This window comes from Halichoerus grypus, chromosome 11 (assembly GCF_964656455.1).
Source record: "Halichoerus grypus chromosome 11, mHalGry1.hap1.1, whole genome shotgun sequence".
Lineage (NCBI taxonomy): Eukaryota > Metazoa > Chordata > Mammalia > Carnivora > Phocidae > Halichoerus > Halichoerus grypus.
The window spans coordinates 42,185,998-42,201,653 of NC_135722.1; the positions used below are offsets into that span (position 1 = coordinate 42,185,998).

Consider the following 15,656-nt stretch of genomic DNA (forward strand, 5'->3'; position numbering starts at 1 on the left):
AGAGTATTTTGGGGGGCAGTACTCCACCAAAAGGGAAGCAAACAGTAGATAAGGGCTCCAGCGTCCAGTGCTTCAGACAGACAATTCAAGGAGGCATGCTGGACCCTTCTCCAGCCCCCGTGGTCCACAGTGACACTCTCAATCATGCCCCCTTCTAGGGCTTTCCCTTTTTCTTTTGACTTGTTTTTCTTTGCTTCCTTACTCCTGCTGCCTGGGATTGTCTCCTACATAAACCACCTGCACCCTAGTTCTTGTCTCAGGCTCTACTTTTGGGAGAAACTAAACTAAGGCAAAAGGTATTTGTAGGGGGGGACACTGACAGGAAACAAATCAGTTTTCCCTGCAGTACCTGAGAAAGGGCCCTCAGGAATTAGAGGGACACTAGATGCTCTGGAAGGCAGGGATGAGATCCGCCAAGGAACAAGTCAACTCTCTGCCTATGGAGAAGCTACGGGGAAGCCTTCTATCAACAATGCCTGCCAGCAGACAGATTCTAATCAGCATTTAAAGGCCCCACCCTTCTCTGCTGCCAGAAGAATATTAATTTTAAAAAAGATTTTATTTTATTTATTTATTTATTTATTTATTTATTTATTTATTTATTTATTTTAGAGAGAGAGAGAGAGAGAGAGAGCATAGGCATGTGTACGTGCGTGTGTGCATGAACAGGGGGACGAGCAGAGGCAGAGGGAGAGGGAGAGGGAAAGAATCAAGCAGACTCCCTGGAGCGCAGAGCGCGACGTGGGGCTTGATCCCATGACACTGAGATCATGACCTGAGCCCAAACCAAGAGTCAGATGGCAATGAACTAAGCCACCCAGGTGCCCCCGAATATTAAATTATATTTATTTATTTATTATTATTATTTTTAAAGATTTTATTTATTTATTTGACAGAGAGATACACAGCGAGAGAGGGAACACAAGCAGGGGGAGAGGGAGAAGCAGGCTTCCTGCTGAGCAGGGAGCCCGACGTGGGGCTCGATCCCAGGACCCTGGGATCATGACCTGAGCCGAAGGCAGACGCTTAACGACTGAGCCACCCAGGCGCCCTGAATGTTAAATTTTAAAAGACAATCTCAAACCTACAGAAAAGTTGCCAGTCTAATACCTACAGAAGTATTTTGAGCACCGGTGAGTTTTAATTTATGTGGAATAACCTTTAATCCCTGAACTATTTGAGAGTAAGGCATCGACAGGATGGTCCATCACTACTGAGCACTTTAGTGTGTATTTCCTAAAAACAAAGATATTCTCCTACTTAACCGCAGTATGGCCATCAAAATCAGGAACTCAGCATTGACGCATGACAATCATCCAATCTTCAGACCTTTTCTCAGCTTCACCAATTATCCCAGTGAGATCTTTTACAGAAAAGCATGTCAGTTCAGAATCACAGGCTGCCTTTGGTTGTCGGGTCTCTTTATTCTCCTTTAATCTGACACAGTTCTTCAGTCCTTCCTTGACGTTCATGACCTTGACACATTTGAAGATTATCATCTAGTTATTTTGCAGTTGGTCCTTCAATTTAGGTTTGCCTGAGATTCAGGTTAGGCATCTTTGGAAGATATGTCACAGGACTGAGGTTGTGTCCTCACTGCATTCTTTTAGGTACGTGGTTTTAATTTTTCCTGCCACTAATGATGTTCACTTTGATCACTTGGTTAGGGTGGTGACTTCCAGGCTTCTCCACTGAAAAATCACTCTTTCTTTTTGTAACTAGTATTTTTTTTTATTGTGGTAAAAAAAAAAAAGCTTAACATAAATTTACTATCTTCACCATCTTTAAAAAAGATTTTATTTATTTATTTGAGAGAGAGAGCACGAGAGAGAGAGCACAAGGTGGGGGCAGAGGGAGAGGGAGAAGCAGGCTCCCTGCTCAGCAGGGAGTCCAGCTCAGGACTCAATCCCAGGACCCCGGGATCATGACCTGAGTCGAAGGCAGACACTTAACCAACTGAGCCACCCAGGTGCCCCTGTCTTAACTATTTTTAACTGTACAATACAGTAATGTTAACTTTTTGCAAATTGTTGTGCAGTAGATTGCTAGAACTCTTTTATCTTGCAAAACTGAAACTATGTCCATTGAGCAATAACTCCCCTTTTTGTACCTAATGGGTATTTTGTGGAGATGTGTTTTGAAACCACACAAATATGCTGTTCTTCATTAAGCTTTCAATTTACTCATTTGTTTACGTCAGTATGCACTGATTGTTTCCTACTTTATGTAGTGGATTATACTCCATCATTATCATTATTTATTTTGACGTGCAAAGTATTCTAGATGTGGCCAGTGGGGGTCCTCTCAAGTTTGTTTCTACGCCCTTTTGATATGTCCCCATTGGTTTCTGGCCATTTCCTTACTTTCTGATACAAAAAGAGATGTTTCAGAGTCATCTTGTACTTTCCCTGACTGAGCCCTGGAATCAACCATCACTCCAAGAAGCTCTGGTTCCTTTGGTGGAGAGTGGTTTTTAGAAACCCAGAACTTAGTGCTAGGTATGCTCATTGTGTTTGGGATATCACTGCTTCCAGACCCTAAGAATGGGCAGCTGGGGAATATATCTATGTATATCCATGTGTGATTGTGTGGAGTGTGTGAGTGTGTGTGTGGTGTATGTGTGATGCTCACATACAGACATTTGTGTGTATATTTATTTCTATGTCTATATATATATTGAAATGTATCAGTTTTTATCAATACCTCACGTTCTAATTGAACATTCTGTTTTTCTCCCTTTCACTATATTTAACTCTACATTCTGACAGTGAGAAACCTTATGAATGTGAACCAAAATATGAAAAAAAAGAAGTTACAAAATAGTATATACACAATGAGATCCCCTTTTTTAAAGTTAATAAACTTGGGGCACCTGGGTGGCTCAGTCGTTAAGCATCTGCCTTCATCTCGGGTCATGATCCCAGGGTCCTGGGATCAAGCCCCGCATTGGGCTCCCTGCTCAGCGGAGAGACTGCTTCTCCCTCTCCCTCTGCCTCTCCCCCCTGCTCATGCTCTCTCTCTCTCTCTCTGTCAAATAAATAAATAAAATCTTAAATAAATAATAAATAAATAAAGTTAATCTGCATTGCAAAAAAGTCTGGGAGAATATGGATCAAACTGTTAGCACCGTTTTTTGTTTTTTGGTTTTTTCAGAGAAGTGGGCTTATAGGAGCTTTATACTTTCTGCATTACATCTATATTTATGGTATGAAAAATGAGTTTTGTCAAGAGCAGGGATTATTTTTTTAGCAGGATGTTGGTGGCTCCTTTTCCTACTGCCCTCCAGTCACACTAAAGCCTATGGACAAAGAAAAAAAGACAAAAGTAAATACCTCACCTTCTAAAGAGAATAGCCTACATTTGAGGGTGTCCCCCGTTCCCTTCAATCTTCTCCTGGGCTTACAAACAGGTACAGAATTTGTTCTGCTGCTGCCGCCTACCACCCATCCACTACTATACCTCCCTTTCCAAAATTTATTAAAATACAGGGTAGGGAAGACCGGGGAGATTTCTTGAGGGTGGTTGGCCCTGTGGAGACAGCAGTATTTATTCCTCAACCGTGGGTTTTTTTCTCCTCCATCTGAAGGCTCGTTCTGGGGCACGGATGGGGAAGTCCCAAAGAGTCATTTGTAGAACTTAGAGTTGCAAGGAGAAGAGACCAGAATTTTATTTCTCAGTTGGACATCTGCTTGGGCAGCAGACTGATGAAGTACCTCCAGTGTCTACCAAGGGGAGAGAAGAAAACTGGAGTGTGGGGGGGTGCAGGGCAGAGAGAGGAGGGGGGCCAGTGGAATAACCTGCCTGCACTCCCACTGCTCAGAGCTGAGTTTTTGTGAGCTCCCTGAAGGTCAAGTAAATATCACAGACAGTAGGGTGGTTTGAGCCTTCCTGTTGTTATTCTTTCTAAGAGGGCTACCTGCCAGGCCGTGAACCCACCATGAAGACGCTATGAATTGTGCTCAGGGTAATTGATACTCAAAAGAAGTGTTTAGCCACTGGAAGGCCTGGGTGCTGTTTCATCAGAATTCACAGCTGACGTAAACCACGTGGACAGCAGTGCCGGAGGGCTATCTCCCTGATAACGTTCACTGAGAGGGTACAGAAGTGCGGAGCCCCCTCACCCACGTCAGGTGCGCTGGGTTTTACGGACTTGCCCCTCCAGCCACATTCTCCATCCTTCCCATCCTGCTCTGTGCAGCGGGTTTTCTCGGTGCACCTCATCATCACGCTCCCTTGCCCTCTGGCTTCCAAGAGGGTCTGGGTGATAGGAGACATCTGCAAGAGATCAGAGGCTGGGAGGAAGGAAAGATACGTATTACCATCCACGCCAGGCCATGGTTTCACAATAGCCTCACGCATCTTCCTACGGCCAGCCGCAGCCTTAGGTGGGCCCTCTCTCATGGTGAACACTTCCTGCCCCATCCTCCTTCCGGCCTCGTAGTGGGAAAGGCTTCCCATGGACTCTCCCTGGGTACTTCAGCAGTCCTGGTGGGTTCCCTCAACCTGTCCACTCTTCTGCCAACAGTCTCTTCAGTAGAGTGTCCCCAGTTACTCTTTTGAATGTGCCATCTGATTCCTGCCTGGATTCTGACAGATCTGTCACACTGCTCTGTAGTGGGGAGGTTTCTGTAATTCCTTTCCAGAGATTTCCCACATGTCCTCCATGAGAGAGCCTAGTTTTGGGAATCTGCCTCACAGAGGCCATCAGTGGCCAGTCACCGTCAGCCAGAGAAGCAACAGTAAGCCACAGAGGGAGAACTATTACCAGAGGCAGTCAAATTAAGACACTTGTCCCTTTTCTTCTTGCCCAACCCCAAATACTAGAAGGTTAACGAAGGAAAGGGATTATTAGAGTCTCTGATGTGGCCCAATCAGAGTACCCCTCTCACTGCCTGGATTCTAAACAAATTCAGAAACTAGACAAAGAATAAGGCAGATAGATGGTAGCCAAAATATCATCTCTTTGATGATTAAGCCCAAGTTGGGACCTATAGCTTACAGTAAGAACCAAACAAGTCAGGTAGGTCAACTCCAAAATTATGCAGACTCACCATCCCGTGGAGGTAGTGCTGGACCCCAGCAGCCCTGCAGACATGGGGTCCTGCCCAGGTAGGACTTCCAATAAGGAGGAACAGAGAGAACTCTTGCTCCCTGCTGGCATGGTTCCATCCAATAAAAATAAGGGGAGAAAAACGAATCACTGAGTCAAACATATCCAGCCTATTTCTAAATGTATGAGTCAGATAAGTCACTCTACTTTCTGTGGACAGAGTAAAAAAAGGGAGAATGTCACACGAGTTGAGCCCTCTCCTTTTGAAAGGAGATATCATTAGGGGAGAAGCCTTCCCCTTATTAAGGAGAAGAGGTATCTTCGTGCTGTATTTCAACCCCCTGCTTCCACTCTCAACAATCAAGGTCCCGGGGCGCCTGGGTGGCTCAGATGGTTAAGCGTCTGCCTTCGGCTCAGGTCATGATCCCAGGGTCCTGGGATCGAGTCCCACGTCGGGCTCCTGACTCAGCGGGGAGTCTGCTTCTTCCTCTCCCTCTGCCTCTCCCACTGCTCATGCTCTCTCTCTCTCTCTGTATCTCTGTGTCTCAAATGAATAAATAAAATCTTTAAAAAAAATAAATAAATAAATTTAAAAACAATCAAGGTCCCAACCTAAGCCTGGCATGGAGAGGTGGAGGAGATGACATTTATACTTAATTTAAGATTAAACCTTTTCAATCCAAATGGATGATAGACCTAAATGTAGGAGCTAACACTATAAAATTCCTAGGAATAAATCATGACCTTGGGTAAGGTAAAGCCCTCTTAGATACAACACCAAAAGCACAAGAAACCAAAGGAAAAGAAATAAATTGGACTTCATCAAAATTTAAAACTTCTGTGCTTCAAAGGACACCATCAAGAGAGTGAAAAGGCAACCCACAGAATGGGAGAGAATATGCGCAAATCATAAGAACACTCATGGTTCAATAATTAAAAGACAAATAACCCAATTAAAAAATGGGCAACAGACTTGAATAAACATTTCACCAAAGAAGATATACAAATGGCCCTTAAGCACATGAAAAAAAAAATGCTTCATACCACTAATCATTAGGGAAATACAATTGACCTTTGAACAACACAGGTTTGAACTGTGCAGATCCAGTTAGACATGGATTTTTTTTGGATAAATACAGTATGGTGCTGTAAATGTATTTTCTCTTCCTTATGATTTTCTTTCTTTTTTTTTTTTAAAGATTTTATTTATTTATTTGACAGAGAGAGACACAGTGAGAGAGGGAACACAAGCAGGGGGAGTGGGAGAGAGAGAAGCAGGCTTCCTGCTGAGCAGGGAGCCCGATGCGGGGCTTGATCCCAGGACCCTGGGATCATGACCTGAGCCGAAGGCAGACGCTCAATGACTGAGCCACCCAGGTGCCCCACTTCCTTATGATTTTCTTAATAGCATCTTCTTTTCTCTAGCTTACTTTATTTTAAGAATACAGTATATAATCACATACAAAATATGTGTTAATTGACTTTATATTATCAGTAAGGCTTTCGGCCGACAGTAGGCTATTAGTAGCTAAGTTTTTGGAGAGTCAAAAGTCATATACAGATTTTTGACTGCATGGGGGGTTGGTGCCCCTAGCTCTTGTGTTGTTCAAGGGTTAACTATACAAATCAAAACCACAATAAGATACCACTTCCTGTCCAGCAGGATGGTTATAATGAAAAAGATAATAACAAATATTATTGAGAATATGGAGAATCTGGAACCCTCATACACTGCTGGTAGGGATATAACATGATATCACTGCTTTGGAAAACAGTCTAGCAGTTCCTCAAAACGTTATACATAGACTTACCATATGACCCAGCAGTTCCAAGAGAAATGAAAATGTATATCCACACCAAAACTTGTACATGACTGTTCACAGCAGCATAATTCATAATAGACAAAAAGTGGAAACAAAACTATCTATCAATTGACAAGTGGATAAATAAAATGTGGTATATTATTTGGCAATAAAAAGGAATGAAGTACTGATATACCCTACAACATGCATAAATCTCAAATAGATTAGGATATCTATCTATCTATCAAAAGAAGCCAACATAACAGATAAACAAGAAAATATTTGCAATTCGGGTGCAAAGTTCTAGCTCGGATATAAGCTCTGAATATTCCAGCACAGACTGGAGCTGGAGAATCAGTGAAGATTTCATGGGGTTGATGATGTTTCGGGTGGGCTTGGAAGGAGAGTAGGCATTAGCCAATTGATGAAGTTGGAGAAAGAGCCTTCCTGGTAAAGCAAACAGCATGCGGTGACTGCAAACATAAACAATGAATTCAAGGGGCACCTGGTTGGCTCAGTCGGTTAAGCGTCTGACTCTTGATTTTGGCTCAGGTCATGATCTCAGGGTTGCGAGATCGAGCCTGCCTCAGGCTCCATATTGGGCTCCACACTCGGCATGGACCCTCTTGCCTCTCCCTCTGTCCTTTCGCCACTCTAAAAAAAAAAAAAAAAAAAAAAAGAATTCAAGAAATATTTCTAAGTGCCTACTATGTGTTAGACAGAGTGGCGGGCACCAGGATTCTGCTGTGAAAAAGATTATGGGTAAAGCTCTTGGGCCCAATGTCCACTGTGGACTAATTAGCCAATGACGGGGATGAGAAATCGGGGGTGATGCAGCAGTTACATGGCTTTTGGGAGTAGAGAAGTCCATACCCACTGTGGCTGTAAAGGAAACAGTTTTGTCCCAGGCTCTGATGGGATCTGTGCAGTGTTGACAGCTTTTCTTGGGTCTCCTCCAGGTTACACACTCCTCACTCTCCCAAGCTGTGTCCCATACCCTTTGTTGCTAGTTCAAGTTGTGCCACTAGGGGATGGACAGTGAGTGACTGGCCAGGGCAAATGCACTCTGAGTCTGAAGGAAGCAGGGAAGCCGAGGGTGCAGCCCTCTGGGAGTCTGGCCCGAGGACAGTTGGGCTGGCCCCAAAAGAGGCAGAGAGGATATGGCAGACAGATGCCTAGTGTAAAAGGCTCCCTGCTAGGCAGCTCAACTCTGCCTCTGAGTTATTTCCATGAAATTATCACCCCGAGGCACTAATAAGGTGATCTGAGAGGCAGCCAGTATTTTGCATAATTCCCAGGAGGCCAGTACTAAGGGAGGACCATGATCGATTATTGCCTTGTAGCTTCCAAGAACAATAAGGGCATGTGGATGAGTGTCATTGAAGGAGCAGAAGCGAAGGGACACCTGGCAGCTCCCTGTTGTGGAGCCAACCTGAGGGACCCTCTGAAATGGTGCTGGGGGAGGAGAGAACTGTAGCTGTTGGAGTTTTGCTGCAAAATTGTCCTCTCTCTGGGTCAGGCAGGGTAAGTGTAATATCTCCTTGGCTCTAGGCTCCTCCCTTCAGCCTTCAAACATGCTCAAGCCTCATTCCATGTTTACAAAACTCTCCCTTACCCACCTCAGTTGGCACATTATCTCCCTACTCCCCTCCAGAGTCAGACTTCTGGAGAGAGTTCACGTCTGCCTCATTCATGTCTCGCCTCAGTAGTTCTCATCAAAGTCGTTAAAGTGGAAACCAATCCCTTATCTTCCTCACTCCTCTGGAGGATTTAATACTCTTGGGATCCTCTTCCCTTGGCTTCTGTAGCACCACCCTCTCTGGTTCTCTTTGTACCTCTCTGTTTTCTTGGAATCCAACTTGGTCACTGAATTCTCCTCTGTGGCCCAATCCTTAAAAGCTGCTCACTCAGGATCTACCCTTGACACTCTTTCCTTTTTGCTCTGGGGGATCTCACCCATGCCTCTGGTTTTACCAGTCCCTCACATGCTGACAATTCCCAGCTCCCTATCTCTTTTCTGAGCTTCCGGCCTCTTCATTGTCTGGCTCCCCGGGTAGACCAGGTCCCCCAACTCAATAGTTACACAATTGAGGTAACCTCAGATTTGCTCCTGTGATGTTCTTGAGCTCAGTCGGTGGCAAGACTCTTTTACTCAAATACAAAAATAAGAAATCTAAGTAGTATTCTATCCAATCCATCTCCGTGTCTAATGTCATTGACGATTTAACATCTCCAGTGCCCTCCATTGACCTTCCCAACTCCCACCCCGATTTCTAGCCTCACTTAGTTCAGACTTCAGCATCTCTTATATGGACTTTGCAACAGTTTGCTGACAGGTTTCTCCAATTCTCATCTTTCTCTCCCTGTATTCCATCCTCCATATTACTTTCCAAGTGATCTATTGAAACAGAAATCTATGACTCCATCACCTGGTTGAAAATCTTTTAATGGTTCCCCATTTCCCTCAGGATAAAATTCAAATCTTTGACCCTGAATCCATGATGAAGGGGGACCTAATAGGAAGTCTGCAGGGGGAGGGTTGGGAGAGGTTCTCATCACAACTAAAAGGGATACGCAGGAACAAATGCTCCTCTTCTGTTTTGGAGATGAAATGTCTGCTTGTGACATCTGGAAATTCTTTGCTCATCTCTTAACCACAGGGACAGATACTGCAGACATGTTAAGGAAAGACTAGAAGACAGAAAGCACTCGGATCCTGCTGAGCTCCCTAAGCTACTGAATTAACCAGCCCTAGAATGGCATACTTCTAGATTTCCTGGAGCATGGGATAACAAATGTCCTAATTATTTAAGCTACTTTAGTTAAGTTTGTAGCTACTTGCAGTTGAAAGCACCCTAACTAACACATTTATAATATGTTTTCCTTTTTTTTTTTTTTTAAAGATTTTATTTATTTATTTGAGAGAGAGAATGAGACAGAGAGAGAGCATGAGATGGGGGAGGGTCAGAGGGAGAAGCAGACTCCCTGCCGAGCAGGGAGCCCGATGCGGGACTCGATCCCGGGACTCCAGGATCATGACCTGAGCCGAAGGCAGTCGCTTAACCAACTGAGCCACCCAGGCGCCCAATATGTTTTCCTTTTTTAAGATAGAGAAAATACCAAAGACTGTGTTAAAATGAAGTCTTCTTAAAGAAGAAGAAGAAGAAGAAGAAGAAGAAGAAGAAGAAGAAGAAGAAGAAGAAGAAGAAGTCGTCTTCTCTGACCCTCTTAGGAAGTATTAGAACTGCATCTTTTTTTGTTCACATAGTAATAGGTACCTTCCTCTGTTGTGGCATTTAGAACAGAAAGTTTTAGATTTCTTTCAACATATTACAGCCAAAGCAGTTACTGCTGCAGTGGACAGCCAAATGCATTCCCAAATTCAGTCTCTTACTTATGCAAACAAAAACTTCCCCACCCCTCAGAGCCATATCTAGCCTGCTTTAGCCCTTAGGTCAGTGTAAGGAATGTAATAATAGCTAGTCAGCTACATTCTGTGGGGAGCTGTGTGTCACAGCTCATCTCTGCTGAAACATCTAGTTATGCTGGGCAGGTCGTCATGGAAACACAGCTGATGATGTGAGCATATGGCCTAGAGCCTCTGTCTCTTACACTCCCAGTGAGGGAGGGGAGCTGGTACTTGAGAACAACGCAACAATGTCCTATATTATCTGCTGTGCTTGTTGAATGAAGGGGAAGAATAGGTTGCTGTGGAGAGAGCTGAATTGAGGGTGCTGTGAGGAATCCTGGTCGCTCTGAGAACAGACACTGAGTAAGGCCTGTGTACGTAAAATGTGTGCAGATGGACCTGTGGAGGGTGGAGGAGTGGAGGGGAGGATGCAGGGAAAGACGTAATGAATTCCTACTGTGTGCCAGACTCTGAATTACAAATAATAACAATAATAGGCATTTTGGGAACACATAGTAAGAACAAGGTACTTTACATCATTATTTCATGTAATCCATGCAACAACCCCATGAAGTGGATTCCATTATTCGTCCAATTATTCAGAAAAGGAAGCTTAGTTGAATAATTGCCCAAAGTACTACGGGCTAGGAAGTGGTTGAGCCCAGGCTTGAACCCAGTGTTGTCTAGCTCCAAAATATCTGCATAAACCTATGCTACTCTGTCTCTCTACTGTGATTAGTACTCTGGATATCTTATTTTGTTCAAAAAAATGTATCGGTATTAGACTTCAAGCCAATCTTATAAAATCCAGTACAAGGTGCTTGTCTGAAATATCATTATGTAGAGTAAACGAGAATCTTTTGGACCGTTAACTGTATTGTAGCGTAACTGTCATGATGATTCGGTGAGATTGCCAGAATCATTTCCATTTTGCAAATGAAGGGTCTTATGCTCAGGTAGACGAAGCAGTTTGCCCAAGTTCACATGGCTGGTGGTAAAGAGGGAAGAGAAACCAATGCATGTCATTCAAGGCCTGTGCTCTGTCCAGTTCCTCCTCTGCTTTAGGGACAGGGCCTCTCCCTGTCCACTGTGGCTGCTGTTGCCATACTGGGTTCACTCCAAAGCCCACTCCTCTCTGACCAAGAGGCTCAGGCATGCAACTGCTTTCACAATTTCATAGTCAAACTTAATCTGCCCAGACCAAAGCAATCAAGACAACCACCATCACAACTAGAAAACCCAACATGGCCGAGGTTGACCTAAAGATCTTCCATAAAAGCCGCTCCTCCTCTCATACCCCAATCTTAGTAGATGGCACCATCATTTACTCTATTGCTCATTCCAGTAACACAAAGGTCATCCTTGACGTTGCCCTCTTTCCCCTCTTTCGTACTGAATCCATCACTGAGTCCTGATGGCTCCACTGAATTGGTCTAGTCTCCCCACTTCCTTAACCCACGCCATATCCATCTTTTGTCTGATGACTGCAAGAGCCTCTTAGCAGGCCTCCCTGCTTCTACTCTTGCATCCTTCCAATCCAGTCTCCACTGCAGGGGATTCTTCCCATTACTCTTGGGATTAAATGATTCCCTATGACTCTTTGAAGAATCTTTCACATGGCTTTTGTCATGTTATCCTCTGTTTTGCATCCTCATAGTACCCTCTGTTTTTACCTCACAGCACCTGTCACATTTATGATTCATCATTGCGTTAATTTTTTGATGTGTCTGCATTCGAGTCCAGACCCTGCATTTTCGTCCTTACTCTGCCACTCACCATCTGTGCTGTCTCAACAAAGAAGCAAGATTATTGCTTTCGTGCCAGTCTCTATGGTGTATCTTTGTGTGTCTGTGTCCTCCACTGAACTCTGATTCCTTTGGGAGGAATTTGACTAGAAACCAAGTCAGCCTGACCTCAGAACCTAAATTTCTAATTCTTGTAGCAGAACAAGATTAGGAAAATAAGTGTGCAGATGAGGAAACCAAAGCCCAGCATGGTAAAGTGATTTGCCCAGTGGCACACGAGCCAGAGCCGGAACTCGAGCCTCCTGGCTCCGAAGCCAGGGCTTGTTCCTGCAGCCCACTCTCTCCCACACCCCAGCGCCTGGCAGAGGCTAAGGGGAACCAAAAAGGCATTTTCCGTGTCTATTCTGAGTGTTGGCATTACGACTACTAGACTTCACGGGGTCTCTGTACCCCTCTTCTCTTCCCAAATCTGCATTAGAACGTAGCTCCCGATGAGCTCTGCGGGTTATTCTCACTGGTCCAAGGCAGCACTGCTCATCTGCTTTGCAGGGGCCCTGGGAGGCCTCTGGGTGAAGGGGACATAGCCCTGTCTGGCCCTAGAGGATCAGCCTGGGTTTCCGGTTACCACCTTTCAGTCCTTGGTACAACTTTCCTTGGGGCCCACCTGGGGCTCTGCTAGCTCAAGAGCACCTTAGAGCATATAACAAGCAGGCATCCTCTCTGCTGGACCAACAGGGCAGCTGCTCTGGGAGCCCACATGAAACGGCTTCCCTTCCGCAGGCTGGTTCAGTGTCACTTGGGGACCCTGGGCTGCCTCCTCTGCAGGGTGCCTTTCTTCAGGGCACAAAGGGCCCCCCAGAAGCTGCAACCTGTCAGGTGTCCAGAGCCCTGGAAATCTTTCCCCTCCTCCGGCCATTTCTCTTGATCCTGTGCGATTTGTCCAAAGTTTATTCACCACCTACTCATTAAGATGAGGTCTAGAGAACTCCACATCCACACCTACTGCTCTGCACCAACCTCCTAAATCATGGCTCTTCCTCTCCTGGAGTTCATAATCTAGGGAAAGAATCCAAGGTTGTTCTGAGGAGTCACCCAAATTGCATCCATTTATCTCCTCTCAGTATCAGACCTGGGCACGTCAGTGGGACCTCGTGAGGAGGTGCTGACTGAGGGGTCAACCAGGATGGTGGGGGAAGGGACAAAGGGAGAGGCAGTGGGTAACGGGGAGCCAAGGGCACTGGAATGGAGCTCAGGAAGCCTCAGCCCATTCCTCCCCTGAGGTGTGATCTTGGGAAGGTGGTCCCTTTGCTGGACCTCACTCTCTTCAGCCTGATCCAGGGAGCTGGCCCTGCTGATAACTAGGATCTCAGTCGCTGTGGACATGCCATGATGGGCTCTGTAAGGGGCTCATCAAACAACCAGAACAAGGGGTCCCCAAGAAAGGTATACATAACCCTCACATATTATGTTCACATGCATACGCATCATGTTAGATGATCTTAGATGGTTAGGGGACGAGCATTTTCTATTTTCATGGTTGTGTATTTTTAAATAAAGTACAGTATGTTACGGAAAATATATAGCAAACACTTAAAGAAGGGGTATATTTTTTCTTGGGAAATGATTTTTGTTAGGCTCTTTTAAAGTATTGCCTAAAAGTATGTGTGACATACAAATACAGTAAAACAACTGAGCGTGGTATATGGAGGACCAATACCTAAGCAATGTGGATTTAGAGAACATTCCACTTTCCCCGAAGACACGTAATCTTCTCCTCTGTACTCATCTTCTTCTCCAATAATGAGAACAATATACCTGATCATGGTTGGTTTTTGTTTTGTTTTTTTACACCTCCGTTGTGAAACTCAGAACTAAATTCAAACCCCAATCTCAGAAATTTATTGGCAACTATGCGTTTGCTTTGGATTTGCTTTCCTTCCTACCCGCACATTATCATTTCTCTGTAGAGGCGTCCACTTCAGACTGTGGAAAGTGGTGAGGTGCATTTAGGCGAGGAACATTCCAAATGAAAGAACTGAACAGTGTCCGTCTGATGAGCAGGGACTGACATTAGCTTAGCCTTTCATAATCTACGGGGCAGTTTTCACATATCCTTTCTTATATCATTTTTGTCTTCATCAGTAAGACTCCTAGCTACCTATTGGGGTAAATATTAGCATTATCCCCATGTCACAGATGGGAAGCTGGGCCATAAGGCCGCAAGAGGACCTGCGCGTGGTCCTGAGCTGAGAGCCAAATCTAAGTCCTCTGACTCCCATTCCCGTATTTCTTCTGTCACCATGCATCCTTTGTTTTGTCTGTTTAAAACAAGCCGGACAGCCCCCGGGCCGGGCGCGAGCGGCGGCGGCGGCGGCGGGCCGGGAGGCACGTGACCCCCGCGCGCCGGACTCCGGGGGCGGCCCTCCCCGGCCGGGCCTCCCGCGGCCCCGCGCCCTCTCCGGCTCCCGAGCAGCGGCGCGCGGGCTCTCCTTCCGCGGCCCCGGCCGGCCTGGGCCTCCGGCACGGCCGCTTCCTCCTAGTCGGCTTGGCTTTTCACAGGCGCGAAGCCCCATCCCTCGGACCGCAAAGCCGGCTGGCACCGCGGTGGCGACCCACTGCCCCCGCGCGCCCCAGAGTCACGCCTCCGAGCGCTTCGCCGGCGGCCCGCGCGGAGGGGGGGGCGAGCGCCCGGCCGCCCCGGGGCTGGCTCCTGTCGCGTCCGCCCGCCAGCGTGCGCGGCTTCACGCCCGCCCAGCCCCCGTGCCCGCGCTCCGGTCCGCTCTCCTGTTACCTGCTCGCTTGGCGCTGAGAGCAGGTCTGATTTTGTTGGTGCTCCGGGTTTCCCCGAGCTCGGGGGCTGTGGGAGGTGGTGGGAATTGTGGCAGTGGTTCCCTAAACACACAGGCAGTCAGCAGGTTTTTCTTAAAAAACGGGGGGGGGGGGGAGGGGGGCGGGGGGACCCCTCCCATCCTTCCCTACCTAATTCCGTAAATAAGAGACTCAACGTGGAAAAACACCAAAAAAAGCAGAACATCCTAAAGGAAAAATACAAACGTTTCTTCTAATCTATCCCTTCGTCCCAGCCCAAGGACAACCACTGTTACTTGTTAGTGTCTGTCCTTCCGTGTTAATATTTTCTATGCCTGTAAAAACATACAGTTTTCTCCCCCACCCGGCCAAAATAAAGGCACCAAAATGGTCAGTCTTTTGTAGGGATTTTTATTTATTTGTTCGTTTGTTTTTTTCTTCCTAGCAGCAAATCACGAACCTTGTTTGTACCAACCAATATTCTTCTACAATGTGATTTTTAATGCTTGTACAGGATCCCATTATGTGGATATATCATAATTTATTTAATCAATACTCTGTTGCTTGGCATTTAAGTGGTTTCCATTTTTTTTCACTACAATAATGCTGTGATGAGTACTCAAGAACGTACATTTTCATGCATTATTTTTGATTATATTCTTAAATTCTTGGAAGCAGTATTGCAGGGTCTAACAGTATGCACCAATTTAAGGCTTTACTCCCGACAGTTCTACAGGGGTTTTAAAACATTATTTAATGTAAAAACAACATTAGAGCAACAATAATGAATTCCTCAAAAGAAATATCCACGAACTTCTTTCTCTGACAAATCAATTGTTTTT

General features: G+C 45.6%; 1 protein-coding gene and 1 long non-coding RNA gene across 4 annotated transcripts in view; one reads left to right on the forward strand and one right to left on the reverse strand.

The window, feature by feature from the left end:
- Positions 1 to 904: 904 nt before the first annotated feature.
- Positions 905 to 15,076, reverse strand: LOC144379437 (uncharacterized). Of its 3 annotated transcripts, XR_013442415.1 has the most exons (6): positions 14,798 to 15,076; positions 7,358 to 7,506; positions 6,862 to 6,923; positions 5,052 to 5,154; positions 4,122 to 4,292; positions 905 to 3,298 (listed from the first exon to the last, which is right to left on the reverse strand). It is a non-coding gene; the product is annotated as an uncharacterized LOC144379437 (long non-coding RNA). The 3 variants fall into 3 exon arrangements; XR_013442414.1 differs by lacking the exon at positions 6,862 to 6,923 and having other exon boundaries at positions 14,798 to 15,069; XR_013442413.1 differs by lacking the exon at positions 6,862 to 6,923 and having other exon boundaries at positions 5,052 to 5,151; positions 14,798 to 15,067.
- Positions 14,447 to 15,656, forward strand: part of RRAS2 (RAS related 2) — a 101,499-nt gene continuing 100,289 nt past the window's right edge. The window contains exon 1 of the mRNA XM_078058376.1: positions 14,447 to 14,821. The gene's annotated coding sequence lies outside the window, so the exon portion shown is untranslated. The remainder of the gene's footprint in view (positions 14,822 to 15,656) is intronic.